Genomic DNA, 13,814 nt, shown 5'->3' with positions numbered 1-13,814 from the left:
GACCCCAAACTTTTGAACGGATGTGTATATGTAAGGGCGAGTTGGCTTGGAGAGGCCTATGCTGCCATCTAGTGTAGTACTAGCAGAGGTGTAGGCAGGCATCCTTATGACTAAGAATACACCCTTTTCCCTTATATCCCAACACATGGACCAAAAATGCCGTTTTCTAATGTTGAAATGTACCTTACATGAAGAAACATATTCAATTAGTTAGGGATGCACGATATATCGGTAAGTATATCGGACGGACAATATTAGCTTAAAATGCCAACATCGGCATCGGCCCGATGTCTAGTTTAACGCTGATGTCAAAGCTGACGTGCATACCTATATGATGTCATGGCGGCGTGAAAAATACAGCGCTACACAGAAAAGCAGAAAAACACTAAGCGCACACTTCTAACAACTGAACAAGTTCAAGTCGAGCAGTCATTTGAAAGAGTAAGAAATTCCAGCGAGACAACTCAAAGGCGAAATCAGTTAACGTCAAGATAATGGCTATGGGCGTCACTGCTTCACGACTGACATTTGGAACAGATGTCACCCTCTTGAGCATGCCGAGTCTGACAGCAGAGCGTGTTGACGAGGATCTCATACTGAGGAAAGCTGTATTACATGCTCAAGAATGTGCTGGTTCTCATACCACTACTGCCATTTCAATGGCATTTGAGAACATGTTTGAAACTTGGAAACATGAACACACTCCTAGCGCCATTCGAACTCAAGAAATAAGCGAATCGTCTGCATCTGCAGCAGACGTGATGTTGAAACGCTCAACGAAACTGCCGAAGCAGACTGTGGGGTTGAAACTTGCAAAAGCACTCGAGGCAGTGAACAAGCGATTCGGTGGCATTCTCTCTGAGCCTCTTTACTGTGTCGCCACCGTGCTCGATGCTTGGTACAAGGACCGCTACTTCGATGCAGACAAGAAGCAAAGTTTTCCTCAAATGTTAGACACAGGATGGAAACGGACACAGTGCCAGTGCGCACCGAGGAAGAGAGGCCATGGACGGACAGAGCTGAAACTTCACTGCTTGACATGTATGATACAATCCCGGTTGAGACTAAACAAATGAGCAACGAAAGAGCACAGCAAGTAAGTGAAAGAAATAGGTTTTTGATCATGTTTTATTGGTAATGGGGACATACGTAGGTTGAGCCTAGGCAAGGATGATGTTGAGGATGTTTGTGTGCATCAGTACATTGTCTTTTGTATGTGTCTGTGTCAGAACAACAGTATGAATCACAGCAGATAAAGGACAGAAGATTCTCACTTGGAGAGGATAACACTGGCAGTGCCACGACGCAGGGAGAATTACAGCTCCTGGGAGGCTTAGGTCAGAGAGAGGAGCATGTCTAGAGACCAGGCTCATGATATCTACAGGACACCTGAATATCTATGAATGACTTTCAGACCATCATGTCAGACCACTTTGAGGTAAGTGAACAAGGCAGATGATGATGATGAAATGGAGAAAGGACAAAGCATGATGATGAACCCGAGTGCAAATCGATGCATCAATCACACATCCTGTTCCTCCCATCATAGGCAATCTAAGAAGAGGGACTGTAAGTGATTCATTGTTAACACCATTGACAGAGCAGCAGCGGATCTCCGGGTTGGGCTGGTCTGTGATTCACTGACACCTTACCCGGTCAGAGGAATAAGGCAACCTCACAGAGAGTTACACAAACTAAATGACTTTATTTCCAGAGCACATATGAGATGAACGTGGTTCTGTACAGAGAAAATATGTGAATGAATATACTAATAAACATAGCATGAGAAGGAATGACTAATAGCACGAGAGCAATAATCATATTAACTGTGTAAGGAGATAGTGACAGAAGCAAAGGACTGTATAACACATCGCATCAGACTACTATTAACAACTAGCAATAGTTGTCACTCACTTCTGCCAACACATTCCATCCCCCTTGTCCACTTGGAGAGAGACTGAGGAGGCTCTGTCCTGAGCAGGCAGAAGGACTGTTGGGAGGTTGCTAGGAGGCAGCACACCTAAGTAACATGTCGGTGGCCTAGTAGCAGAGGTCACTGGGAGTTTGGGGAGACAGTTTATGATCCCCTAGGCTCTCTGGCGCCATAGAGGGATGGGTGGTGAGCTGCATGAAGTTATAAAACTCACAGGCAGGGAAACAGTTCCTGTCATCATTGAGTGTTTTCCCTATGTGTTATTCCCTCTTGATTGAATTCATGTTTTTGCAGACATATGGCTCTGTGCGCACGCGGGCAGGCACACACGCACACACAGACACACACGTACACACACACACACACACACACACACACACACACACACACACACACACACACACACACACACACACACACACACTTGTGGACTTCAACAAAACAATTGCACATACAAAGAGGTACCTGCTGTTTACTCAAATTTCACACAATCCTCCCCTTGTACTGTAAAATTTGCACACCCTTCCCCTCAGAATTAACTCTAAATTTCTCAAATAACAAAATGCGACCCTGTGTTTATAAATGTGGATATCGACTTCGCCACTTCAGCATGCTTTTGTGGCGTAGCCGATGCCCCGTAGGGCTACGGGACCAGCTAACTCTCCATGACTGTTTCATTAGACCTACACTACGATCAGACAATGATCAGCTAGGCGGAAATCCTATATATTTAAATGTATATGACATATATGCAACACATTTTCCACTAACAGGTTTCTGTGCCAATGCACCACAACCAATAAGCAAAGCATACCGACATCGGGCGCTTCAACATCATGGTTTGCGTTTTCAACACCACAATCTGCAAACTTTGGATGTTGGAATTATATTTTGAATGAACGTGCTCAGGTAGTCTACAGGATACTTTTGAAGTGGTCTGATCAGAACATAGTGACTGGTTGTGTTAATACCACACATAAAATGTAATACATTTTAGAAGTTAAATGAAAAATATTTAGGCTAATTGACAGGTTCTAGGTGAGCGAAGAATAGCGGCTCGGATTGGAGAGGAGGCAGAGAGCATGTCAAGCTTTCCTGAATGGCCTGGAGCATACAGTGGCTTCAGAAGGTATTCACACTCCTTGTCCTTTTCCACATTTTGTTGTGTTACAGCCTGAATTTAACATGTATTACATGTAGATGTTTTGTCACTGGCCTACACACAATAGCCCATCATGTCAAAGTGGAATTCTGTGTTACGAAATGTTCACGAATGAACAAAAAATGATAGGCTGAAAAGTCTTGAGTCAATAAGTATTCAACCCCTGTGTTATGGGAAGCCTAAATAAGTTTAGGAGTAAACATTTGCCCAATAAGTCACATACTGAGTTGCATGGACAATAATAGTGTTTTACACAAATTCTGTTAAATTATCAATAAGTCTCCTCAGTCGAGCACTGAATTTCAAACACAGGTTCAACAACCACAAAGACCAGGGAGGTTTTCTAATGCCTCGTAAAGGGCACCTATTGGTAAATGGGTAACAATAAAAAGCAGACCCTTGGATGATGTATCAATACACCCAGTCACTACCCGTCACTACAAAGATATAAGCAGTGATGGGAGAAAACTGACGATTGACAGAGTGAAAAGAAGGAAGATGTTCCGACTCCCTCCTCCGTCATCGTCGTCGGTCTAATAGCCGCCACTGACCCCTTTTTCCTTTTCTGTTAGTTTAGTCTTATTAGTTGCACCTGTTTGTGTTTCTTGATTTTTGGTCTATTTGAGCCTGTTAGGACGCTTAGGTTTGTGCGGGATTATTTGTGTTCTCTGTCGGTTGTGGATGTGTTTTCATCGTTCTCCGGATCGTTTGCCCTGTGTTTGGGCAAGTCAGTGTTTATGCTCCCTGTATTTGGCGTGACCGTTTTGTGCCGGAGAAATAAATCTACAAATCACTGAACCCTCTGTTCTCTGCGCCTGACTCCTACCCACCACTCCTAGTAACCCGTGACAGAATACTGTACAGAATAAAAATGTTTCTAAACATGCATCCTGTTTGCAACAAAGCACTAAAGTAATACTGCAACTTTTTGTCCGGAGTACAAAGTGTTATGTTTGGGGCAAATCCAATACAACACATTACTAAGTACCATACTCCATATTTTCAAGCATGGTGGTGGCTGCATCATGTTATGGTATGTTTGTAATGGTTAAGGAATGTGGAGATTTCAAGATAAAAAATAAACGGAATGGAGATAAGCACAGGCAAAATCCTACAGGATTCTTTTGGGAGGTGGGGGTGTTTGCTTTCCACCAGACACTGGGAGATGAATTCACCTTTCAGCAGGACAATAAACTAAAACACAAGGCCAAATCTTCACTGGAGTTGCTTAAATCTATGGCAATACCTGAAAATCATTGCTTAGCAATGATCACAACCAATTAGAAAGAGCTTGAAGAATTTTGAAAACAATAATCGGGAAATGTTGCACAATCCAGGTGTGGAACCTCTTAGAGACTACCCCAGAAAAAATCACAGCTGGAAAAGCTGCCAAAGGTGATTCTACAAAGTATTGACACAGTTTCACTTTGTCATTATGGGGTATTTTGTGTTTAAGCCATTTTTAATTCAGGGTGTAACAACAAAATTTTGAATAATTCAAGGGGTATGAGTACTTTCTGAAGGCACTGTTTGTGGCCAAATTATTTTCGGGTGACTTGGGAAAATGGTGATCACAACAGACAGCACATCTCAGTATCAGAACTTAAAATACAGCCAGAATGACCTGCTACTGTACCTGTAGTTTAGGCTGTACTCTGTTGAGAGTACAGCCTAAACTAACAGCAGCCTCTGGTAAGATACGGGGCGGGGGCATATGCATATTTGTAAACAATAGCTGGTGCACGATATCTAAGGAAGTCTCAGGGTTTTGCTCACCTGAGGTAGAGTATCTCATGATAAGCTGTAGACCACACTATCTACCTAGAGCGTTTTCATCTCTATTTTCGTTGCTGTCTCCATACCACCACAGACTGAGGCTGGCACTAAAACCGTACTCAATGATCTGTATTCCGCCACAAGCAAAACAGGAAAACGCTCATCCAGAGGCAGTGCTCCTAGTGGCCGGGGACTTTAATGCAGGGAAACTTAAATCAGTTTTACCTAATTACCATCATGCATGTTAAATGTGCAACCAGAGAGAGAAAAATTCTAGACCACCTTTACTCCACACATAGAGACGCGTACAAAGCTATACCTCGTCCTCCATTTGGAAAATCTGACCATAACTCTATCCTCCTGATTCCTGCTTACAAGCAAAAATTAAAACAGGAAGCACCAGTGACTCAGTCTATAAAAAAAGTGGTCAGATGAAGCAGATGCTAAACTACAAGACACTTTTGCTAGCACGGACTGGAATAGGTTGCGGAATTCTTCCAATGGCATTGAGGAGTACAACACATCAGTCACTGGCTTTAACAATAAGTGCATTGAAGACGTTGTCCCCACAGTGACTGTACATACATACCCTAACCAGAAGCCATGGATTACAGGCAACATTCGCACTGAGCTAAAGGGTAGAGCTGCCGCTTGCAAGGAGCGGGACTCCAACCCGGAAGCTTATAAGAAATCCCGCTATGCCCTCAGACGAACCATCAGACAGGCAAAGCATCAATACAGGACTAAGATCGAATCGTACTTCACCGACTCCGATGCTCGTCGAATGTGGCAGGGATTGCAAACTATTACAGAATACAAAGGGAAGCACAGCCGAGAGCTGCCCAGTGACATGTGCCTACCAAACAAGCTAAATAATTTCTATGCTCGCTTCGAGGTAAATAACACTGAAACATACATGAGAGCATCAGCTGTTCTGTACGACTGTGTGATCACGCTTTCTGCAGCCAATGAGCCAGACGGATTACCAGGACGTGTACTCCGAGCATGCGCTGACCAACTGGCAAGTGTCTTCACTGACATTTTCAACCTCTACTTACCTGAGTCTGTAATACCAGCATATTTCAAGTAGACCACTTTAGTCCCTGTGCCCAAGAACACCAAGGTAACCTGCCTAAATGACTACCGACCCATAGCACTCATGTCTGTATCCATGAAACACTTTGAAAGGCTGGTCATGGCTCACATCAACACCATCAACACCATTATCCCAGAAACCCTAGACCCACTCCAATTTGCATAACGCAACAACAAATCCATAGATGATCTCTATTGCACTCCACACTGCCCTTTCACACCTGGACAAAAGGAACACCTATGTGAGAACACTATTCATTGACTACAGATCAGTGTTCAACACCATAGTGCCCTCAAAGCTCATCACTAAGCTAAGGACCCTGGGACTAAACACCTCCCTCTGCTTCTGGATCCTGGACTTTCTGACGGGCCGCCCCCAGGTGGTAAGGGTAGGTAACAACACATCTCCCACGCTGATCCTCAACACGGGTCCCCTCAGGGGTGCGTACTAAATCCCCTCCTGTACTCATGGTTCACTCATGACTACACAACCAGAAACAACTCCAACAGCATCATTAAGTTTGCTGATGACACAACAGTGGTAGACCTGATCACCAACAACGATGACACAGTCTACAGGGAGGTCAAAGACCTGACTGTGTGGTGCAAGGACAACAACCTCTCCCTCAACGTGATCAAGACAAAGCAGATGATTGTGGACTACAGGAAAAGGAGGCCTGAGCATGCCTCTATTCTCATTGATGGGGCTGCAGTGGAGCAGGTTGAGAGCTTCAAGTTCCTTGGCATCCACATCACAAACAAGCTAACATGGTCCAAGCACACCAAGACAGTCGTGAAGAGGGCACGACAAAACTTATTCCCCCTCCGGAGACTGAAAAGATTTGGCATGTGTCCTCAGATCCTCAAACGGTTCTACAGCTGCACCATTAAGAGCATCATGACGGGTTGCATCACAGCATGGTATGGCAACTGCTCGGCCTCCGACCGCAAAGGCACTAGAGAGGGTAGTGCGAACAGCCCAGTACATCACTGGGGCCAAGCGTCTTGCCATCCAGGACCTCTATACCAGGCGGTGTCAGAGGAAGGCCCTACAAATAGTCAGAGATTCCAGCAACCCTAGTCATAGACTGTAGACTCTCTGCTACCGCACGGCAAGCGGAACCGGAGTGCCAAGTCTAGGTTCAAGAGGCTTCTAAACAGCTCCTACCCCCAAGCCATAAGACTCCTGAACAGCTAATCAAATGGCAACCCAGACTATTTGCATTGCCCCCCCCCCCCCCACACACACACACACTGCTGCTACTCTCTGTTATTATCTATGCATAGCCACGTTAATAACTCCTACAATACCTCAATTACCTTCACACCAGTGCCTCCCACACATTGACACATTGACTCTGTACCGGTACCCCCTGCATATAGCCCCGCTACACCTGTCGTATTCAGCGCATGTGACAAATGCAATTTGATTTGATTGAAAAAATGCACAACTGTGCCCAATACCCCCCCCCCCCCCCCCCCCCCAGTAAGAAGTAGTTTTCCGTTTGCTTAACCCTTCCTTGGTGACCCGTTGTGATTGGACTCACATCTTTGAAGTCTTGAATCTCTGATGGAATCGTCATGGTGATGAGGGCAACGTGATTATTTTTTAATTTAGATTTTTTTTCTCTCTTGCTTTTTTTTCCCCTGTTGAGTATTTTAGAGAAGTGTTGTTGAGTGGGGAGCCGGATCTGGACCCCTGTGTGGTGTGCATGTGCGACCCGGCGTGTGAAGGCTCCCAGGCAGATGGTGCTTCTTAATGGACAATAAAACCACCCACTAATTGAGAAAGAATGAGTCAGAACATAAGTTCAGTCAGGGAAAGTAACCAACAACAATTATGTGTGACTCACAGCCAATTTGGTGCAACTTTGGTGATTATTCCCACTAATTGAAAGTATCTTTTTGCGAAAGCAGAGAGAGGCGCAAGCAGGTGATTATCGATGGGCGTGATGCATTGAGACCTTCCTTACAGAGGAACGAGAGGAAGAGGGGAACAGAACGATCAAAGCTGATGTAGGTATGATGGGAGGCAGGCTGCGGAGCAATAGAGGTAACCCACTGGGTAAAAACTGGTTACATTTTTATTGTTTCCATGTCATTTCCCAACAAAAAAATCTACGTGATGACGTTGAATCAATGTGGATAACTGACTGGATTTGCAAAAATTCATCAACGCGACAGGGTTCGAATCCTCGAGCTGACAAGGTAAAAATCTGTCTTTCTGCCCCTGACCTGAACAAGGCAGCTAACCCACTGTTCCTAGGCTGTCATTGAAAATAAGAATGTGTTCTTAACTGACTTACCTATTAAAATAAAATTAAAAGGCAAGGGAATTTCACATTTAGACAGTCTACAATTGATTCACTGCTGCGTTTGATAAATACGCTACAGCCATTTTGGTAACTATGGTAAGCATTAAGCACTATGGTTAGCAAGTCCTAACTCAAGCTAATGTTTCCTTTACTTTAGATAATGTGTCATAGAACCTCTTTACTAAAGTAATGGATACTGCTGCAAATAGTGGTCTGAACAGGAATAATGCCTGATTGTAGTCTTGGTCTCCCTAATTCCTTCCTCCAAGGGAACCCAGTATATAGTAAGAGACTAAGAAATAGCATCCTAGATACGGTTACAAAATGTCTATTTTTCCTCTCTCTTTCTTTGTGTACCTTTTGCCCCAGATAGCGTGCAGACAGTCATCTGCTTATTGTTATGTTTTTCTTCCTCCCACCAGGTAGATATTAGCTCTCCTTTTTAAGTGTTCAAGTGGGGAATATCTGTGACTCCATGTGATTCAGATGGATGGAGATTGTCGACCTTATCGCTCCTGATAAAAACAGGACTGGATATCTACCCGGTTCTGGCGCCACCTGTGCAAAAGCAGAAATGGGAAGCAGGTAGGGGCAACTTTTGAAGAGGATGTGACAAAGTTCTCATGAATGTTAAAGTCTGGGGAACAGTGTTCTGCCTGTCTCCTCTTGTGCTGGGACCAATGACACACACCTCAGTATGTATTTGCTAAGTGCATTTTTAAACTGCAATCAAAGAGATTTGCTTATGATGTCTTGTGCATTCTATGGCTGTCTCTTTCTATCTCACTTTGCCTTTCTTTCTCTGTCCAGCCATACATACACACACACACACACACATACACACACACACACACACACACATACACACACACACACACACACACACACACACACACACACACACACACACACACACACACACACACACACACAGGCTGTAGTCCCCACCTGCTTTAAGGAGACCACCATTGTCCCAGTGCCCAAGTAAAACTAGGTGACCTGCCCAAATGACTATCGTCCCATCACGCTCCCCTCGGTCATCATGAAGTTCTTTGAGAGGCTGTTATTGGCCCACATATTGTCCAGCATGTCAGGCAGACTGGACCCACTCCAATTTGCCTACCGCTCCAACAGATCCACGGAAGATGCCATTTCCATCGCTATTCACATGGCCGTAACACATCTGGACAAAAGGAACACATATGTGAGATTGCTGTTCATTTACTACAGTTTAGCATTCAAAACTATTGTTCCCTCTGAGCTCGATACTAAACTCAGAGCCCCGAGTCTGGACACCACCCTCTGCAACTGGATCCTGGACTTCCTGACAGGCTGCCCACAGGCTGTGAAGATTGGCAACAACAGCTCCTCCACAATGACTCTTTACACAGGGGCCACCAAGGGGTGTGTCCTCAGTCCTCAGACACGACTGTGTGGCTTTGCACCACACCAACTCCATCATCAAGGTTGCTGACGACACCACGGTTGTAGGCCTGATAACCAACAACGATGAGTCAGCCTATAGGGAGGAGGTAAATGAACTGGCATTATGGTGTCATGACAATAACCTCTCACTCAATGTCAGCAAAACAAAGGAGTTGTTGACTTAAGGAAGCAGAGGAGGAAACATGCACCGATCCACAGTTTTATGTTCCTCGGCATCCACATCACCAAGGACTTGTCATGTACCAACAACACCACCACTCGTGTCAAGAAAGCACAACAGTGTCTTTACTTCCTAATGCAGTTGAAGAAATTAAGCATGGCGCCCTGGGTACTCTCCAAGTACTACCACTGCACCATTGAGAGCGTCCTAACCCGTTTCATCATGGCCTAGTACGGAATAGCTCCCTCCACGACCACAAGGCCCTCCACCAGTACATCACTGGGACTGTGCTTGCACCCATCCAGGACATCTACTCGAAACGGTGCCTGAGGAAGGCATGCATCAAGGACCCCACACACCTCAGCCAGGAGCTGTTCTCTCCCTTACTGTCGGGCAGACAGTATTGGAGCATGAGTTCTGATACCAACCGGCTCAGAGACAGTTTCTATCTACAAGACATCATACTGCTGAACACATGAGCAGGCCTGACCACCTGCTCTGATTCTCTGAACCTGAGCACACAGTACAACTGCTCCTACCAGACTCTTATTATCCTGCTCAATGTATACACTTGCAATGTATACACTTTGTAATGTCATTGCTGGCTATTGTCAGAGAGCACGGGCAATCTTATGCTAGTCTTATCTCCATGCCATGCCTGAGGACTGACAATAACTGACCAACAAAACCCCATCTCCATCCCCTACCTTAGCCCATCAAGGAATGTATTTACACTACATGGGTGGCCCGTGACCTGGATTATCCCCTTGTCAGTGTGAATGTATTTGTGTGTGTGTGTGTGTGCATGCGTATGTGTGTGTCTCACCTACACTGTGTAGGTCAGTCTGACCGTGCCAGCTGAGAGGAGAGCCAGGCAGTTAGAAAAGCCAGTGATTCTCTGATGTGTTCCTGGCTCAGATGGTCCTTGGGAATAGCTGGAGAGATTGCATCTCATTCACCACCTGTCCCCATATAACCCCCACATGCCAGATCAACAAAGCATCATCTGTCTGTAATGCAAGAGTAAAGAGATGTCTCTCCCCATGCAAATCCTTTCACATTAAGTGTGACAAAGTGCATTAACCAAATAATAGAAATCATTAACAGAAATGCGTTACTGCAGTATCTGCCATGAGAGTGCATGCTGGGTAATAGAGTTAAACAGCCTGCTTACAGCTAGAGCTTAGACAAATATGGGTTTTACTCAGCAATTACAGACAATAAGGACCTATTCTCCTCCTTTGCTGTACAGTTTTACACCTGAGAGCTGTGCTAGTGCTGTGGAAGTTTATTATTCTGCTATTCAGTGTGCACTCAGACTCACCACTCTGTGTTTGCCCCATACCTCATCCTGATGCAGCAAGAGAGGGAGAAGTCTGCTTGGGGATGGGCCCGACTCACTCTGTCTCCAGTTAGCTTAGTCTGCAGGCACATAAAGGACCTTTATCTGGTAACTTATCTGCTTGCTCTTTCGCTATCTCTTCATCTGTCTGTCTGTCTGTCGCTCTCTCTCTCTTTCTCTCTCTCTCACTTATATACAGTCCATCTTTCTACCTCCACCCAGCTCTGATCTTATCAACAGTGCCATTTAGACGTGGACACATTTAACGACTCCTCTTCAACTAGAAGTACACAAACTCAATTGAACAAGACAACATGGCTATTTGATCGATGGCTTTATAGCTTCCTTTCTATACGAGTTGTCCGCATGGTCAGGTGGCTTCCTCTTCATATACACCAGTGTGGACACAGTGCCATTGAGTTTAGTGTGGATGTCACTTCCTGAGCCACTGCCCGCCCCTCTTTTCCTACAGTCCCTATTACTCCCCGATGTCCCACCTCAAAATGTGCTGCCAGCTGTGTCTCCTACCTCCTGTGGCAGTGGTTGTGAGGGCGAATATGATAGCAGAGTCATGGACCAAAAATGAGTAGTTTTTTATTTTACTAGGCAAGTCAGTTAAGAACAAATTCTTATTTTCAATGATGGCCTAGGAACAGTGGGTTAACTGCCTGTTCAGGAGCAGAACGACAGATTTGTACCTTGTCAGCTCAGGGATTTGAACTTGCATCCTTTCGCTTACTAGTCCACCACTCTAGCCACTAGGCTACCCTGCCGCCCCATGACTTGTTTCATCTGTGAAAAGCACAGAGGGAGTAAATATTGCTCCCTGTCCTTCAGTGCCAACTTTCTCACTTCATCACCTAAAAGCTCACACTACCTTTACCCAGATGAGACATACTGTAACGGAGAGAGCCACGTAATATACAGATATCACAGACTAGTTCGAAACGGCAAGTCCTCATCTTTCCCAGGGACGTGACCAAGGCAGACTGTCAGTAGCCATGTCCCTGCTGTCCCCACTCAGAACACAACAGCATATTTTTTACTTCATCAGGACGCAATGTTCTCATCCATATGATGATTTGACGAGGTTTATTGATATTGTGCATCAGCATGGAAATATCTAGATAATGGAGTTTAGGGAATAGCACAACAGGGGAAATCAGCCAAAAATGTAAGTATTGTCATTAAATGAAAGACAATTGATTTGTTCCTTGAACATGTTTGGAGGAGATTGCATTCTGTTCATTTTTTTAAATGCTTTCTTTCTTTTGATCTGTGTCCTTCTCTTTTCCACTCTCCCCTCATTATCATCAATATCGTATTTATGTCTCCCCAAGCCTCATTCTATTTTGATTTGCTCATAATTTTCGTATCAGTCTGAAGTATGCATGTATTTGTTAAATGACACATTGAAAATAGCTGTCAGGGTAAATAATGAAAGAGGTTTCAAGGCTAAACATACACACACACACACACACACACACACACACACACACACACACACACACACACACACACACACACACACATACACACACACACACACATACACACACACACACACACACACACACACACACACACATACACACACACACACACATACACACACACACACACACACACACACACACACACACACACACACACACACACACACTCTCATCTCCAAGCCTCTCCTCTCCTTTCCCACTGTATCAACATGAGGTATGGGGAGACAGAGAGCATGAGGGGGCTTTTGAAGTACCGAAGCAGGAGAATAGTACACTTCCACAACACTAGCCCAGGCCTCAGCTCTAAAACTGATGAGCCAGGTGGAAGAATGTTTCATAATTGTCAGTAATTGCTGAGTAAAGCCCAGAATATTTGTCTACATTCTGGATGTATGCAGGCTGTTTAACTCCAATTCTCCTCTCCTGCATAACCTCTACACTGGCAGATACTGCAGTTATGTGTCGTATTAATAATTCATGTAGTACGTAGTTACTGCACTTTGTCACACTTGTTGTCAATTTAGGTTTTGCATGGGGAGAGACATCTCTCTACATGTGTGTACCAGACTGCTGATGCTTTGTTGGTGTGGCATATGGGGGTTACATGGGGACAGGTGGTAAATGAGATTCAATCTCTCCAGCTATTCCCGAGGTTCATCTGAGCCAGGAACACGTCAGAGAATCACTGGCCTTTCTAGCTGCCAGTCCTGTCAGCTGGGCTGGCACAGTCAGATTGACCGTATTTACCATGTAATGTGGGTGAAGCACACACACACACACACACACACACACACATTTGTTTTGAACAGGAACATTGCACTGACTGTTTTGATGATGTTTGAGTTCATGACGTTCATGACGTCATGCTGTTCATGACGTGAGCTGTTTGATAAAGTTTAACTAAAGTTGGAAATTGTGTGTGTGCGTGTGTGTGCGCATGTGCACGCGTGTACTCAGACAAGTCTGCCACCTTGTCTCTGACTTATGCTTGGAGTTTTCATACCTTTCAGTGTGAGTGTTTGAGTACTTTGGTCAGGGGCGTTACTGTTGCCACAGAAGGTGTTTGTTGTAATCATTGTGATGCCTCTC

The 13,814-nt window shown here is 44.8% G+C and overlaps 1 long non-coding RNA gene across 2 annotated transcripts in view; it reads left to right on the top strand.

Moving 5' to 3' along the window:
• The first annotated feature begins 627 nt into the window (after positions 1-627).
• The window catches only part of LOC149972484 (uncharacterized), a 30,074-nt gene continuing 16,887 nt past the window's right edge, over positions 628-13,814 (top strand). Inside the window, exons 1-2 of one of the 2 annotated variants that reach the window (XR_016490927.1) lie at positions 628-1,096; positions 1,230-1,438. This is a non-coding gene — a long non-coding RNA (uncharacterized LOC149972484). Of the gene's footprint in view, positions 1,097-1,229; positions 1,439-7,487; positions 8,867-13,814 lie in introns of those variants that run through there. The other variant, XR_016490928.1, reaches the window with a different exon arrangement.

The sequence above is a fragment of the Oncorhynchus mykiss genome, chromosome 23 (assembly GCF_057628025.1).
Source record: "Oncorhynchus mykiss isolate SJ-2025 chromosome 23, ASM5762802v1, whole genome shotgun sequence".
In the NCBI taxonomy this organism is placed as follows: domain Eukaryota; kingdom Metazoa; phylum Chordata; class Actinopteri; order Salmoniformes; family Salmonidae; genus Oncorhynchus; species Oncorhynchus mykiss.
Note: the sequence above shows the minus strand (reverse complement) of the source record. Positions and strands in the feature narration are given on the sequence as shown.